This window comes from Schistocerca serialis, chromosome 12 (genome assembly GCF_023864345.2).
Source record: "Schistocerca serialis cubense isolate TAMUIC-IGC-003099 chromosome 12, iqSchSeri2.2, whole genome shotgun sequence".
In the NCBI taxonomy this organism is placed as follows: Eukaryota; Metazoa; Arthropoda; class Insecta; order Orthoptera; family Acrididae; genus Schistocerca; species Schistocerca serialis.
The window spans coordinates 175446564-175464616 of record NC_064649.1 but is presented as its reverse complement, the minus strand read 5'-3'; positions in this window follow the sequence as shown (position 1 = coordinate 175464616).

Here is an 18053-nt window from a genome sequence, read left to right as displayed (position 1 = left end):
TTTTGAACCATTCCTGTGACACTAGTAATAGATTCCGATGCTTCACTACAGGTTTACTGCATCCCTCTGACCTTCTTATTGACGATGAAACACAGAAATTGCATCGGAATTAAATACAAAAGGCACAATGCTGACTTAAGTACTAGAAGACTGACTCTTTTTACTGACTATGTTTTGCACCACTCCTGTGACACTAGTTATAGATTCCGATGCTTCACTTCAGGTTTACTGTATCCCTTGGACCTTCTTATTGACGATGAAACACAGAAATTGCTTCGGAATTAAATACAAAAGGCACAGTGCCGACTTAAGTACAAGAAGACTGACTCTTCTTACTGACTATGTTTTGAACCATTCCTGTGACACTAGTTATAGATTCCGATGCTTCATTTCAGGTTTACTGTATCCCTCTGATCTTCTTATTGACGATGAAACATAGAAATTGCATTGGAAGTAAATACAAAAGGCACAATGCCGAATTAAGTGCAAGAAGACTGACTCTTCTTACTGGCTATGTTTTGAACCATTCCTGTGACACTAGTTATAGATTCCGATGCTTGACTTCAGTTTTACTGTATCCCTTGGACCTTCTTATTGACGACGAAACACAGAAATTGCATCGGAAACAAATACAAAATGCACAATGCCGACTTATGTCAAGAAGACTGACTCTTCCTATTGTCAATGATTTGAACCATTCCTGTGACACTAGTTATAGATTCCGATGCTTCACTTCTGGTTTACTGTGTCCCTCTGATATTCGTATTGACGATGAAACACAGATATTGCATCGGAATTAAATACAAAAGGCACAATGCCAACTTAAGTACAAGAATACTGACTCTTCTTACTGTCTATGTTTTGAACCATCTTTGTGACACTAGTTATAGATTCCGATGCTTCACTCCAGGTTTACTGTATCCCTTGGACCATCTTATTGACGATGAATCACAGAAATTGCATCGGAATTAAATACAAAAGGCACAATGCCGAAATAAGTACAAGAAGACTGACTCTTCTTACTGGCTATGTGTTGAACCATTCCTGTGACACTAGTTATAGATTCCGATGCTTCACTTGAGGTTTACTGTATGCCTCTGACCTTCTTATTGCCGATGCAACACAGAAATTGCATCGGAATTAAATACAGAAGGCACAATGCCGAATTAAGTACAAGAAGACTAACTCTTCTTACTGACTATGTTTTGAACCATTCCTGTGACACTAGTTATAGATTCCGATGCTTGACTTCAGCTTTACTGTATCCCTTGGACCTTCTTATCGACGACGAAAAAGAAATTGCATCGGAATTAAATACAAATGGCACAATGCCGACTTAAGTACAATAAAACTATTCTTACTGTCTATGTTTTGAACCATTCCTGTGACACTAGTCATAGATTCCGATGCTACACTCCAGGTTTACTGCATCCCTTGGACCTTCTTATTGACGATGAAACACAGAAATTGCATCCGAATTAAATACAAAAGGCACAATGCCGACTTAAGGACTAGAAGACTAACTCTTCTTACTGACTATGTTTTGAACCATTCCTGTGACACTAGTTATTGATTCAGATGCTTCACTTCAGGTTTACTGTATCCCTTGGACCTTCTTATTGACGATGAAACACAGAAATTGCATCCGAATTAAATACAAAAGGCACAATGCCGACTTAAGGACTAGAAGACTGACTCTTCTTACTGACTATGTTTTGAACCATTCCTGTGACACTAGTTATAGATTCTGATGCTTCACTTCAGGTTTACTGCAACCCTCTGATCTTCTTATTGTCGATGAAACCCAGAAATTGCATCGGAACTAAATACAAAAGACACAATGCAGACTTAAGTACAAGAAGACTGACTCATCTTACTTTCTATGTTTTGAACAATTCCTGTGACACTAGTTATAGATTCCGATGCTACACTTCAGGTTTACTGTATACCTTGGACCTTCTTATTGACGATGAAACACAGAAATTGCATCAGAATTAAACACAAAAGGCACAATGCCGACATAAGTACAAAACGACTGACTCTTCTTACTGACTATGTTTTGAACCATTCCTGTGACACTAGTTATAGATTCCGATGCTTCACTTCAGGTTTTCTGTATCCCTTGGACCTTCTTATTGACGATGAAACACAGAAATTGCATCGGAATTAAATACAAAAGGCACAATGCCGACTTAAGTATAAGAAGACTGACCCTTCTTACTGTCTATGTTTCGAACCATTCCTGTGACACTAGTTATAGATTCCGATTCTTCACTTCGGGTTTACTGTATCCCTTGGACCTTCTTATTGACGATGAAACACAGAAATTGCATCGGAATTAAATACAAAAGGCACAATGCCGACTTAAGTACAAGAAGACTGACCCATCTTACTGTCTGTGTTTTGAACCATTCCTGTGACACTAGTTATAGATTCCGATGCTTCACTTCAGGTTTACTGTATCCCTTGGACCTCCTTATTGACGATGAAACACAGAAATTGCATCGGAATTAAATACAAAAGGCACAATGCCGAAATAAGTACAAGAAGACGGACTCTTCTTACTGGCTATGTTTTGAACCATTCCTGTGACACTAGTTATAGATTCTGATGCTTCACTTCAGGTTTACTGTATCCCTGTGATCTTCTTATTGTCGATGAAACCCAGAAATTGCATCGGAATTAAATACAACAGACACAATTCAGACTTAAGTACAAGAAGACTGACTCATCTTACTGTCTATGTTTTGAACAATTCCTGTGACACTAGTTATAGATTCCGATGCTTTACTTCAGGTTTACTGTATCCCTTGGACCTTCTTATTGACGATGAAACACAGAAATTGCATCAGAATTAAATACAAAAGGCACAATGCCGACATAAGTATAAAACGACTGACTCTTCTTACTGACTATGTTTTGAACCATTCCTGTGACACTAGTAATAGATTCCGATGCTTCACTACAGGTTTACTGCATCCCTCTGACCTTCTTATTGACGATGAAACACAGAAATTGCATCGGAATTAAATACAAAAGGCACAGTGCTGACTTAAGTACAAGAAGACTGACTCTTTTTACTGACTATGTTTTGCACCACTCCTCTGACACTAGTAATAGATTCCGATGCTTCACTTCAGGTTTACTGTATCCCTTGGACCTTCTTATTGACGATGAAACACAGAACTTGCTTCGGAATTAAATACAAAAGGCACAGTGCCGACTTAAGTACAAGAAGACTGACTCTTCTTACTGACTATGTTTTGAACCATTCCTGTGACACTAGTTATAGATTACGGTGCTTCACTTCAGGTTTACTGTATCCCTCTGACATTATTATTGACGAGGAAACACAGAAATTGCATCGGAATTAAATAGAAACTCCACAATGCCTACTTAAGTACAAGAAGACTGACTCTTCTTACTGGCTATGTTTTGAACCATTCCTGTGACACTAGTTATAGAATCCGATGCTTCATTTCAGGTTTACTGTATCCCTCTGATCTTCTTATTGACGATGAGACATAGAAATTGCATTGGAAGTAAATACAAAAGGCACAATGCCGAATTAAGTGCAAGAAGACTGAGTCTTCTTACTGGCTATGCTTTGAACCATTCCTGTGACACTAGTTATAGATTCCGATGCTTGACTTCAGTTTTACTGTATCCCTTGGACCTTCTTATTGACGACGAAACACAGAAATTGCATCGGAAACAAATACAAAAGGCACAATGCCGACTTATGTCAAGAAGACTGACTCTTCCTATTGTCAATGATTTGAACCATTCCTGTGACACTAGTTATAGATTCCGATGCTTCACTTCTGGTTTACTGTGTCCCTCTGATATTCGTATTGACGATGAAACACAGATATTGCATCGGAATTAAATACAAAAAGCACAATGCCAACTTAAGTACAAGAATACTGACTCTTCTTACTGGCTATGTGTTGAACCATTCCTGTGACACTAGTTATAGATTCCGATGCTTCACTTGAAGTTTACGGTATGCCTCTGACCTTCTTATTGACGATGCAACACAGAAATTGCATCGGAATTAAATACAGAAGGCACAATGCCGAATTAAGTACAAGAAGACTAACTCTTCTTACTGACTATGTTTTGAACCATTCCTGTGACACTTGTTATAGATTCCGATGCTACACTCCAGGTTTACTGCATCCCTTGGACCTTCTTATTGACGATGAAACACAGAAATTGCATCCGAAGTAAATACAAAAGGCACAATGCCGACTTAAGGACTAGAAGACTGACTCTTCTTACTGACTATGTTTTGAACCATTCCTGTGACACTAGTTATTGATTCAGATGCTTCACTTCAGGTTTACTGTATCCCTTGGACCTTTTCGACCTTCTTATTGACGACGAAACACAGAAATTGCATCGGAATTAAATACAAAAGGCACAATGCCGACTTAAGTATAAGAAGACTGACCCTTCTTACTGTCTATGTTTCGAACCATTCCTGTGACACTAGTTATAGATTCCGATTCTTCACTTCAGGTTTACTGTATCCCTTGGACCTTCTTATTGACGATGAAACACAGAAATTGCATCGGAATTAAATACAAAAGGCACAATGCCGACTTAAGTAGAAGAAGACTGACTCTTCTTACTGTCTGTGTTTTGAACCATTCCTGTGACACTAGTTATAGATTCCGATGCTTCACTTCAGGTTTACTGTATCCCTTGGACCTTCTTATTGACGATGAAACACAGAAATTGCATCGGAATTAAATACAAAATGCACAATGCAAAAATAAGTACAAGAAGACTGACTCTTCTTACTGGCTATGTGTTGAACCATTCCTGTGACACTAGTTATAGATTCTGATGCTTCACTTCAGGTTTACTGTATCCCTCTGATCTTCTTATTGTCGATGAAACCCAGAAATTGCATCGGAACTAAATACAAAAGACACAATGCAGACTTAAGTACAAGAAGACTGACTCATCTTACTTACTATGTTTTGAACAATTCCTGTGACACTAGTTATAGATTCCGATGCTTCACTTCAGGTTTACTGTATACCTTGGACCTTCTTATTGACGATGAAACACAGAAATTGCATCAGAATTAAACACAAAAGGCACAATGCCGACATAAGTACAAAACGACTGACTCTTCTTACTGACTATGTTTTGAACCATTCCTGTGACACCAGTTATAGATTCCGATGCTTCACTTCAGGTTTACTGTATCACTCTGATCTTCTTATTGACGATGAAACACAGAAATTGCATCGGAAGTAAATACAAAAGACACAATGCCGACTTAAGGACAAGAAGACTGACTCATCTTACTGTCTATGTTATGAACCATTCCTGTGACACTAGTTATAGATTCCGATGCTTCACTTCAGGTTTACTGCATCCCTTGGACCTTCTTTTTGACGATGAAACATAGAAATCGCATCGGAATTAAATAGAAAAGGCACAATGCCGAAATAAGTACAAGAAGACTGACCCTTCTTACTGGCTATGTCTTGAACCATTCCTGTGACACTAGTTATAGATTCCGATGCTTCACTTCTGGTTTACTGCATCCCTTGGACCTTCTTATTGACGATGAAACACAGAAATTGCATCAGAATTAAACACAAAAGGCACAATGCCGACTTAAGTACAAAAAGACTGACTCTTTTCTGACTAAGTTTTGAACCATTCCTGTGACACTAGTTATGGATTCCGATGCTTCACTTCAGGTTTACTGTATCCCTCTGACCTTCTTATTGACGATGAAACACAGAAATTGCATCGGAATTAAATACAAAGGCCACAATGCCAACTTAAGTACAAGAAGACTGACTCTTTTTACTGACTATGTTTTAACCATTCCTGTGACACTAGTTGTAGATTCCGATGCTTCACTTCAGGTTTTCTGTATCCCTTGGACCTTCTTATTGACGATGAAACACAGAAATTGCATCGGAATTAAATACAAAAGGCACAATGCCGACTTAAGTATAAGAAGACTGACCCTTCTTACTGTCTATGTTTCGAACCATTCCTGTGACACTAGTTATAGATTCCGATTCTTCACTTCGGGTTTACTGTATCCCTTGGACCTTCTTATTGACGATGAAACACAGAAATTGCATCGGAATTAAATACAAAAGGCACAATGCCGACTTGAGTACAAGAAGACTGACTCTTCCTACTGTCTGTGTTTTGAACCATTCCTGTGACACTAGTTATAGATTCCGATGCTTCACTTCAGGTTTACTGTATCCCTTGGACCTCCTTATTGACGATGAAACACAGAAATTGCATCGGAATTAAATACAAAAGGCACAATGCCGAAATAAGAACAAGAAGACGGACTCTTCTTACTGGCTATGTTTTGAACCATTCCTGTGACACTAGTTATAGATTCTGATGCTTCACTTCAGGTTTACTGTATCCCTGTGATCTTCTTATTGTCGATGAAACCCAGAAATTGCATCGGAATTAAATACAACAGACACAATTCAGACTTAAGTACAAGAAGACTGACTCATCTTACTGTCTATGTTTTGAACAATTCCTGTGACACTAGTTATAGATTCCGATGCTTTACTTCAGGTTTACTGTATCCCTTGGACCTTCTTATTGACGATGAAACACAGAAATTGCATCAGAATTAAATACAAAAGGCACAATGCCGACATAAGTATAAAACGACTGACTCTTCTTACTGACTATGTTTTGAACCATTCCTGTGACACTAGTAATAGATTCCGATGCTTCACTACAGGTTTACTGCATCCCTCTGACCTTCTTATTGACGATGAAACACAGAAATTGCATCGGAATTAAATACAAAAGGCACAGTGCTGACTTAAGTACAAGAAGACTGACTCTTTTTACTGACTATGCTTTGCACCACTCCTCTGACACTAGTTATAGATTCCGATGCTTCACTTCAGGTTTACTGTATCCCTTGGACCTTCTTATTGACGATGAAACACAGAAATTGCTTCGGAATTAAATACAAAAGGCACAGTGCCGACTTAAGTACAAGAAGACTGACTCTTCTTACTGACTATGTTTTGAACCATTCCTGTGACACTAGTTATAGATTACGGTGCTTCACTTCAGGTTTACTGTATCCCTCTGACATTATTATTGACGAGGAAACACAGAAATTGCATCGGAATTAAATAGAAACTCCACAATGCCTACTTAAGTACAAGAAGACTGACTCTTCTTACTGGCTATGTTGTGAACCATTCCTGTGACACTAGTTATAGATTCCGATGCTTCATTTCAGGTTTACTGTATCCCTCTGATCTTCTTATTGACGATGAAACATAGAAATTGCATTGGAAGTAAATACAAAAGGCACAATGCCGAATTAAGGGCAAGAAGACTGACTCTTCTTACTGGCTATGCTTTGAACCATTCCTGTGACACTAGTTATAGATTCCGATGCTTGACTTCAGTTTTACTGTATCCCTTGGACCTTCTTATTGACGACGAAACACAGAAATTGCATCGGAAACAAATACAAAAGGCACAATGCCGACTTATGTCAAGAAGACTGACTCTTCCTATTGTCAATGATTTGAACCATTCCTGTGACACTAGTTATAGATTCCGATGCTTCACTTCTGGTTTACTGTGTCCCTCTGATATTCGTATTGACGATGAAACACAGATATTGCATCGGAATTAAATACAAAAGGCACAATGCCAACTTAAGTACAAGAATACTGACTCTTCTTACTGTCTATGTTTGAACCATCTTTGTGACACTAGTTATAGATTACGATGCTTCACTCCAGGTTTACTGTATCCCTTGGACCATCTTATTGACGATGAAACACAGAAATTGCATCGGAATTAAATACAAAAGGCACAATGCCGAAATAAGTACAAGAAGACTGACTCTTCTTACTGGCTATGTGTTGAACCATTCCTGTGACACTAGTTATAGATTCCGATGCTTCACTTGAGGTTTACGGTATGCCTCTGACCTTCTTATTGACGATGCAACACAGAAATTGCATCGGAATTAAATACAGAAGGCACAATGCCGAATTAAGTACAAGAAGACTAACTCTTCTTACTGACTATGTTTTGAACCATTCCTGTGACACTAGTTATAGATTCCGATGCTACACTCCAGGTTTACTGCATCCCTTGGACCTTCTTATTGACGATGAAACACAGAAATTGCATCCGAATTAAATACAAAAGGCACAATGCCGACTTAAGGACTAGAAGACTGACTCTTCTTACTGACTATGTTTTGAACCATTCCTGTGACACTAGTTATTGATTCAGATGCTTCACTTCAGGTTTACTGTATCCCTTGGACCTTTTCGACCTTCTTATTGACGACGAAACACAGAAATTGCATCGGAATTAAATACAAAAGGCACAATGCCGACTTAAGTATAAGAAGACTGACCCTTCTTACTGTCTATGTTTCGAACCATTCCTGTGACACTAGTTATAGATTCCGATTCTTCACTTCAGGTTAACTGTATCCCTTGGACCTTCTTATTGACGATGAAACACAGAAATTGCATCGGAATTAAATACAAAAGGCACAATGCCGACTTAAGTAGATTAAGACTGACTCTTCTTACTGTCTGTGTTTTGTACCATTCCTGTGACACTAGTTATAGATTCCGATGCTTCACTTCAGGTTTACTGTATCCCTTGGACCTTCTTATTGACGATGAAACACAGAAATTGCATCGGAATTAAATACAAAATGCACAATGCCGAAATAAGTACAAGAAGACTGACTCTTCTTACTGGCTATGTGTTGAACCATTCCTGTGACACTAGTTATAGATTCTGATGCTTCACTTCAGGTTTACTGTATCCCTCTGATCTTCTTATTGTCGATGAAACCCAGAAATTGCATCGGAACTAAATACAAAAGACACAATGCAGACTTAAGTACAAGAAGACTGACTCATCTTACTTTCTATGTTTTGAACAATTCCTGTGACACTAGTTATAGATTCCGATGCTTCACTTCAGGTTTACTGTATACCTTGGACCTTCTTATTGACGATGAAACACAGAAATTGCATCAGAATTAAACACAAAAGGCACAATGCCGACATAAGTATTAAATAGAAAATGCACAATGCCGAAATAAGTACAAGAAGACTGACTCTTCTTACTGGCTATGTCTTGAACCATTCCTGTGACACTAGTTATAGATTCCGATGCTTCACTTCTGGTTTACTGCATCCCTTGGACCTTCTTATTGACGATGAAACACAGAAATTGCATCAGAATTAAACACAAAAGGCACAATGCCGACTTAAGTACAAAAAGACTGACTCTTTTCTGACTATGTTTTGAACCATTCCTGTGACACTAGTTATGGATTCCGATGCTTCACTTCAGGTTTACTGTATCCCTCTGACCTTCTTATAGATTACGGTGCTTCACTTCAGGTTTACTGTATCCCTCTGACATTATTATTGACGAGGAAACACAGAAATTGCATCGGAATTAAATAGAAACTCCACAATGCCTACTTAAGTACAAGAAGACTGACTCTTCTTACTGGCTATGTTTTGAACCATTCCTGTGACACTAGTTATAGATTCCGATGCTCCATTTCAGGTTTACTGTATCCCTCTGATCTTCTTATTGACGATGAAACATAGAAATTGCATCGGAAGTAAATACATAAGGCACAATGCCGATTTAAGTGCAAGAAGACTGACTCTTCTTACTGGCTATGTTTTGAACCATTCCTGTGACACTAGTTATAGATTTCGATGCTTGACTTCAGTTTTACTGTATCCCTTGGACCTTCTTATTGACGACGAAACACAGAAATTGCATCGGAATTAAATACAAAAGGCACAATGCCGACCTAAGTACAAGAAGGCTGACCATCCTTACTGTCTATGTTTCGAACCATTCCTGTGACACTAGTTATAGATTCCGATTCTTCACTTCAGGTTTACTGTATCCCTTGGACCATCTTATTGACGATGAAACGCAGAAATTCCATCGGAATTAAATACAAAAGGCACAATTCCGAATTAAGTACAAGAAGACTGACTCTTCTTACTGTCTATGTTTTGAACCATTCCTGTGACACTAGTTATAGATTCTGATGCTTCACTTCAGGTTTACTGTATCCCTTGGACCTTCTTATTGACGATGAAACACAGAAATTGCATCGGAATTAAATTCAAAGGGCACAATGAAATCTTAAGTACAAGAAGACTGACTAATCCTACTGTCAATGATTTGAACCGTTCCTGTGACTCTAGTTATAGATTACGATGCTTCACTTCAGGTTTACTGTATCCCTCTGATCTTCTTATTGACGATGAAACACAGAAATTGCATCGGAATTAAATACAAAAGGCACAATGCCGACTTAAGTATAAGAAGTGTGACTCATATTACTGTCTATGTTTTGAACCATTCCTGTGACACCAATTATAGATTCAGATGCTTCACTTCACGTTTACTGTATCCCTTGCACCTTCTTATTGACGATGAAACACAGAAATTGCATCGGAATTAAATACAGAACGCACAATGCCGACTTAAGTACATGAAGACCGACTCTTTCTACTGACTAAGTTTCGAACCATTCCTGTGACACTAGTTATAGATTCCGACGCTTCACTTCAGGTTTACTGTATCCCTTGGACCTTCTTATTGACGATGAAACAAAGAAATTGCATCGGAATTAAATACAAAAGGCACAATGCCGACTTAAGTACAAGAAGACTGACTCTTCCTACTGTCTATGTTTTGAACCATTCCTGTGACACTAGTTATAGATTCCGATGCTTCACTTGAGGTTTACTGTATGCCTCTGACCTTCTTATTGACGATGCAACACAGAAATTGCATCGGAATTAAATACAGAAGGCACAATGCTGAATTAAGTACAAGAAGACTAACTCTTCTTACTGACTATGTTTTGAACCATTCCTGGGACACTAGTTATGGATTCCGATGCTTGACTTCAGCTTTACTGTATCCCTTGGACCTTCTTATTAAACGACGAAACAGAAATTGCATCGGAATTAAATACAAATGGCACAATGCCGACTTAAGTACAAGAAAACTATTCTTACTGTCTATGTTTTGAACCATTCCTGTGACACTAGTTATAGATTCCGATGCTTCACTTCTGGTTTACTGTGTCCCTCTGATATTCGTATTGACGATGAAACACAGATATTGCATCGGAATTAAATACAAAAGGCACAATGCCAACTTAAGTACAAGAAAACTGACTCTTCTTACTGTCTATGTTTTGAACCATCTTTGTGACACTAGTTATAGATTCCGATGCTTCACTCCAGGTTTACTGTATCCCTTGGACCATCTTATTGACGATGAAACACAGAAATTGCATCGGAGTTAAATACAAAAGGCACAATGCCGAAATAAGTAGAAGAAGACTGACTCTTCTTACTGGCTATGTGTTGAACCATTCCTGTGACACTAGTTATAGATTCCGATGCTTCACTTGTGGTTTTCTGTATGCCTCTGACCTTCTTATTGACGATGCAACACAGAAATTGCATCGGAATTAAATACAGAAGGCACAATGCCGAATTAAGTACAAGAAGACTAACTCTTCTTACTGACTATGTTTTGAACCATTCCTGTGACACTAGTTATAGATTCCGATGCTAGACTTCAGCTTTACTGTATCCCTTGGACCTTCTTATTGACGACGAAACAGAAATTGCATCGGAATTAAATACAAATGGCACAATGCCGACTTAAGTACAAGAAAACTATTCTTACTGTCTATGTTTTGAACCATTCCTGTGACACTAGTTATAGATTCCGATGCTAAACTCCAGGTTTACTGCATCCCTTGGACCTTCTTATTGCCGATGAAACACAGAAATTGCATCCGAATTAAATACAAAAGGCACAATGCCGACGTAAGGACTAGAAGACTGACTCTTCTTACTGTCTATGTTTTGAACCATCTTTGTGACACTAGTTATAGATTCCGATGCTTCACTCCAGGTTTACTGTATCCCTTGGACCTTCTTATTGACGATGAAACACAGAAATTGTATCGGAATTAAATACAAAAGGCACAATGCCGACTTAAGTAGAAGAAGACTGACTCTTCTTACTGTCTGTGTTTTGAACCATTCCTGTGACACTAGTTACAGATTCCAATGCTTCACTTCAGGTTTACTGTATCCCTTGGACCTTCTTATTGATGATGAAACACAGAAATTGCATCGGAATTAAATACAAAATGCACAATGCCGAAATAAGTACAAGAAGACTGACTCTTCTTACTGGCTATGTGTTGAACCATTCCTGTGACACTAGTTATAGATTCTGATGCTTCACTTCAGGTTTACTGTATCCCTCTGATCTTCTTATTGTCGATGAAACCCAGAAATTGCATCGGAACTAAATACAAAAGACACAATGCAGACTTAAGTACAAGAAGAGTGACTCATCTTACTTTCTATGTTTTGAACAATTCCTGTGCACTAGTTATAGATTCCGATGCTTCACTTCAGGTTTACTGGATACCTTGGACCTTCTTATTGACGATGAAACACAGAAATTGCATCAGAATTAAACACAAAAGGCACAATGCCGACATAAGTACAAAACGACTGACTCTTCTTACTGACTATGTTTTGAACCATTCCTGTGACACTAGTTATAGATTCCGATGCTTCACTTCAGGTTTACTGTATCCCTCTGATCTTCTTATTGACGATGAAACACAGAAATTGCATCGGAAGTAAATACAAAAGACACAATGCCGACTTAAGTACAAGAAGACTGACTCATCTTACTGTCTATGTTATGAACCATTCCTGTGTCACTAGTTATAGATTCCGATGCTTCACTTCAGGTTTACTGCATCCCTTGGACCTTCTTATTGACGATGAAACATAGAAATCGCATCGGAATTAAATACAAAAGGCACAATGCCGAAATAAGTACAAGAAGACTGACTCTTCTTACTGGCTATGTCTTGAACCATTCCTGTGACACTAGTTATGGATTCCGATGCTACACTTCAGGTTTACTGTATCCCTCTGACCTTCTAGTTGACGATGAAACACAGAAATTGCATCGGAATTAAATACAAAAGGCACAATGCCGAAATAAGTACAAGAAGACTGACTCTTCTTACTGGCTATGTCTTGAACCATTCCTGTTACACTAGTTATGGATTCCGATGCTTCACTTCAGGTTTACTGCATCCCTTGGACCTTCTTACTGACGATGAAACACAGAAATTGCATCAGAATTAAACACAAATGGCACGATGCCGACTTAAGTACAAAAAGACTGACTCTCCTTACTGACTATGTTTTGAACCATTCCTGTGAAACTAGTTATGGATTCCGATGCTACACTTCAGGTTTACTGTATCCCTCTGACCTTCTTGTTGACGATGAAACACAGAAATTGCATCGGAATTAAATACAAAAGGCACAATGCCAACTTAAGTACAAGAAGACTGACTCTTTTTACTGACTATGTTTTAAACCATTCCTGTGACACTAGTTATAGATTCCGATGCTTCACTTCAGGTTTTCTGTATCCCTTGGACCTTCTTATTGACGATGAAACACAGAAATTGCATCGGAATTAAATACAAAAGGCACAATGCCGACTTAAGTATAAGAAGACTGACCCTTCTTACTGTCTATGTTTCGAACCATTCCTGTGACACTAGTTATAGATTCCGATTCTTCACTTCAGGTTTACTGTATCCCTTGGACCTTCTTATTGACGATGAAACACAGAAATTGCATCGGAATTAAACACAAAAGGCACAATGCCGACTTAAGTACAAGACGACTGACTCTTCTTACTGTCTGTGTTTTGGACCATTCCTGTGACACTAGTTATAGATTCCGATGCTTCACTTCAGGTTTACTGTATCCCTTGGACCTCCTTATTGACGATGAAACACAGAAATTGCATCGGAATTAAATACAAAAGGCAGAATGCCGAAATAAGTACAAGAAGACGGACTCTTCTTACTGGCTATGCTTTGAACCATTCCTGTGACACTAGTTATAGATTCTGATGCTTCACTTCAGGTTTACTGTATCCCTGTTATCTTCTTATTGTCGATGAAACCCAGAAATTGCATCGGAATTAAATACAACAGACACAATTCAGTCTTAAGTACAAGAAGACTGACTCATCTTACTGTCTATGTTTTGAACAATTCCTGTGACACTAGTTATAGATTCCGATGCTTCACTTCAGGTTTACTGTATCCCTTGGACCTTCTTATTGACGATGAAACACAGAAATTGCATCAGAATTAAACACAAAAGTCACAATGCCGACATTAGTATAAAACGACTGACTCTTGTTACTGACTATGTTTTGAACCATTCCTGTGACACTAGTAATAGATTCCGATGCTTCACTACAGGTTTACTGCATCCCTCTGACCTTCTTATTGACGATGAAACACAGAAATTGCATCGGAATTAAATACAAAAGGCACAATGCTGACTTAAGTACAAGAAGACTGACTCTTTTTACTGACTATGTTTTGCACCACACCTGTGACACTAGTTATAGATTCCGATTTTTCACTTCAGGTTTACTGTATCCCTTGGACCTTCTTATTGACGATGAAACACAGAAATTGCTTCGGAATTAAATACAAAAGGCACAGTGCCGACTTAAGTACAAGAAGTCTGACTCTTCTTACTGACTATGTTTTGAACCATTCCTGTGACACTAGTTATAGATTCCGATGCTAGACTCCAGGTTTACTGCATCCCTTGGACCTTCTTATTGCCGATGAAACACAGAAATTGCATCCGAATTAAATACAAAAGGCACAATGCCGACGTAAGGACTAGAAGACTGACTCTTCTTACTGTCTATGTTTTGAACCATCTTTGTGACACCAGTTATAGATTCCGATGCTTCACTCCAGGTTTACTGTATCCCTTGGACCTTCTTATTGACGATGAAACACAGAAATTGTATCGGAATTAAATACAAAAGGCACAATGCCGACTTAAGTAGAAGAAGACTGACTCTTCTTACTGTCTGTGTTTTGAACCATTCCTGTGACACTAGTTACAGATTCCAATGCTTCACTTCAGGTTTACTGTATCCCTTGGACCTTCTTATTGATGATGAAACACAGAAATTGCATCGGAATTAAATACAAAATGCACAATGCCGAAATAAGTACAAGAAGACTGACTCTTCTTACCTGCTATGTGTTGAACCATTCCTGTGACACTAGTTATAGATTCTGATGCTTCACTTCAGGTTTACTGTATCCCTCTGATCTTCTTATTGTCGATGAAACCCAGAAATTGCATCGGAACTAAATACAAAAGACACAATGCAGACTTAAGTACAAGAAGACTGACTCATCTTACTTTCTATGTTTTGAACAATTCCTGTGCACTAGTTATAGATTCCGATGCTTCACTTCAGGTTTACTGGATACCTTGGACCTTCTTATTGACGATGAAACACAGAAATTGCATCAGAATTAAACACAAAAGGCACAATGCCGACATAAGTACAAAACGACTGACTCTTCTTACTGACTATGTTTTGAACCATTCCTGTGACACTAGTTATAGATTACGATGCTTCACTTCAGGTTTACTGTATCCCTCTGATCTTCTTATTGACGATGAAACACAGAAATTGCATCAGAAGTAAATACAAAAGACACAATGCCGACTTAAGTACAAGAAGACTGACTCATCTTACTGTCTATGTTATGAACCATTCCTGTGTCACTAGTTATAGATTCCGATGCTTCACTTCAGGTTTACTGTATCCCTTGGACCTTCTTATTGACGATGAAACATAGAAATCGCATCGGAATTAAATACAAAAGGCACAATGCCGAAATAAGTACAAGAAGACTGACTCTTCTTACTGGCTATGTCTTGAACCATTCCTGTGACACTAGTTATGGATTCCGATGCTACACTTCAGGTTTACTGTATCCCTCTGACCTTCTTGTTGACGATGAAACACAGAAATTGCATCGGAATTAAATACAAAAGGCACAATGCCGAAATAAGTACAAGAAGACTGACTTTTCTTACTGGCTATGTCTTGAACCATTCCTGTGACACTAGTTATGGATTCCGATGCTTCACTTCAGGTTTACTGCTTCCCTTGGACCTTCTTACTGACGATGAAACACAGAAATTGCATCAGAATTAAACACAAATGGCACGATGCCGACTTAAGTACAAAAAGACTGACTCTCCTTACTGACTATGTTTTGAACCATTCCTGTGAAACTAGTTATGGATTCCGATGCTACACTTCAGGTTTACTGTATCCCTCTGACCTTCTTGTTGACGATGAAACACAGAAATTGCATCGGAATTAAATACAAAAGGCACAATGCCAACTTAAGTACAAGAAGACTGACTCTTTTTACTGACTATGTTTTAAACCATTCCTGTGACACTAGTTATAGATTCCGATGCTTCACTTCAGGTTTTCTGTATCCCTTGGACCTTCTTATTGACGATGAAACACAGAAATTGCATCGGAATTAAATACAAAAGGCACAATGCCGACTTAAGTATAAGAAGACTGACCCTTCTTACTGTCTATGTTTCGAACCATTCCTGTGACACTAGTTATAGATTCCGATTCTTCACTTCAGGTTTACTGTATCCCTTGGACCTTCTTATTGACGATGAAACACAGAAATTGCATCGGAATTAAACACAAATGGCACAATGCCGACTTAAGTACAAGAAGACTGACTCTTCTTACTGTCTGTGTTTTGGACCATTCCTGTGACACTAGTTATAGATTCCGATGCTTCACTTCAGGTTTACTGTATCCCTTGGACCTCCTTATTGACGATGAAACACAGAAATTGCATCGGAATTAAATACAAAAGGCAGAATGCCGAAATGAGTACAAGAAGACGGACTCTTCTTACTGGCTATGCTTTGAACCATTCCTGTGACACTAGTTATATATTCTGATGCTTCACTTCAGGTTTACTGTATCCCTGTTATCTTCTTATTGTCGATGAAACCCAGAAATTGCATCGGAATTAAACACAAAAGGCACAATGCCGACATTAGTATAAAACGACTGACTCTTGTTACTGACTATGTTTTGAACCATTCCTGTGACACTAGTAGTAGATTCCGATGCTTCACTACAGGTTTACTGCATCCCTCTGACCTTCTTATTGACGATGAAACACAGAAATTGCATCGGAATTAAATACAAAAGGCACAATGCTGACTTAAGTACAAGAAGACTGACTCTTTTTACTGACTATGTTTTGCACCACTCCTGTGACACTAGTTATAGATTCCGATTTTTCACTTCAGGTTTACTGTATCCCTTGGACCTTCTTATTGACGATGAAACACAGAAATTGCTTCGGAATTAAATACAAAAGGCACAGTGCCGACTTAAGTACAAGAAGTCTGACTCTTCTTACTGACTATGTTTTGAACCATTCCTGTGACACTAGTTATAGATTACGGTGCTTCACTTCAGGTTTACTGTATCCCTCTGACATTATTATTGACGAGGAAACACAGAAATTGCATCGGAATTAAATAGAAACTCCACAATGCCTATTTAAGTACAAGAAGACTGACTCGTCTTACTGGCTATGTTTTGATCCATTCCTGTGACACTAGTTATAGATTCCGATGCTTCATTTCAGGTTTACTGTATCCCTCTGATCTTCTTATTGACGATGAAACATAGAAATTGCATCGGAAGTAAATACAAATGCACAATGCCGAATTAAGTGCAAGAAGACTGACTCTTCTTACTGGCTATGTTTTGAACCATTCCTGTGACACTAGTTATAGATTTCGATGCTTGACTTCAGTTTTACTGTATCCCTTGGACCTTCTTATTGACGACGAAACACAGAAATTTCATCGGAATTAAATACAAAAGGCACAATGCCGCCCTAAGTACAAGAAGGCTGACCATCCTTACTGTCTATGTTTCGAACCATTCCTGTGACACTAGTTATAGATTCCGATTCTTCACTTCAGGTTTACTGTATCCCTTGGACCATCTTATTGACGATGAAACAC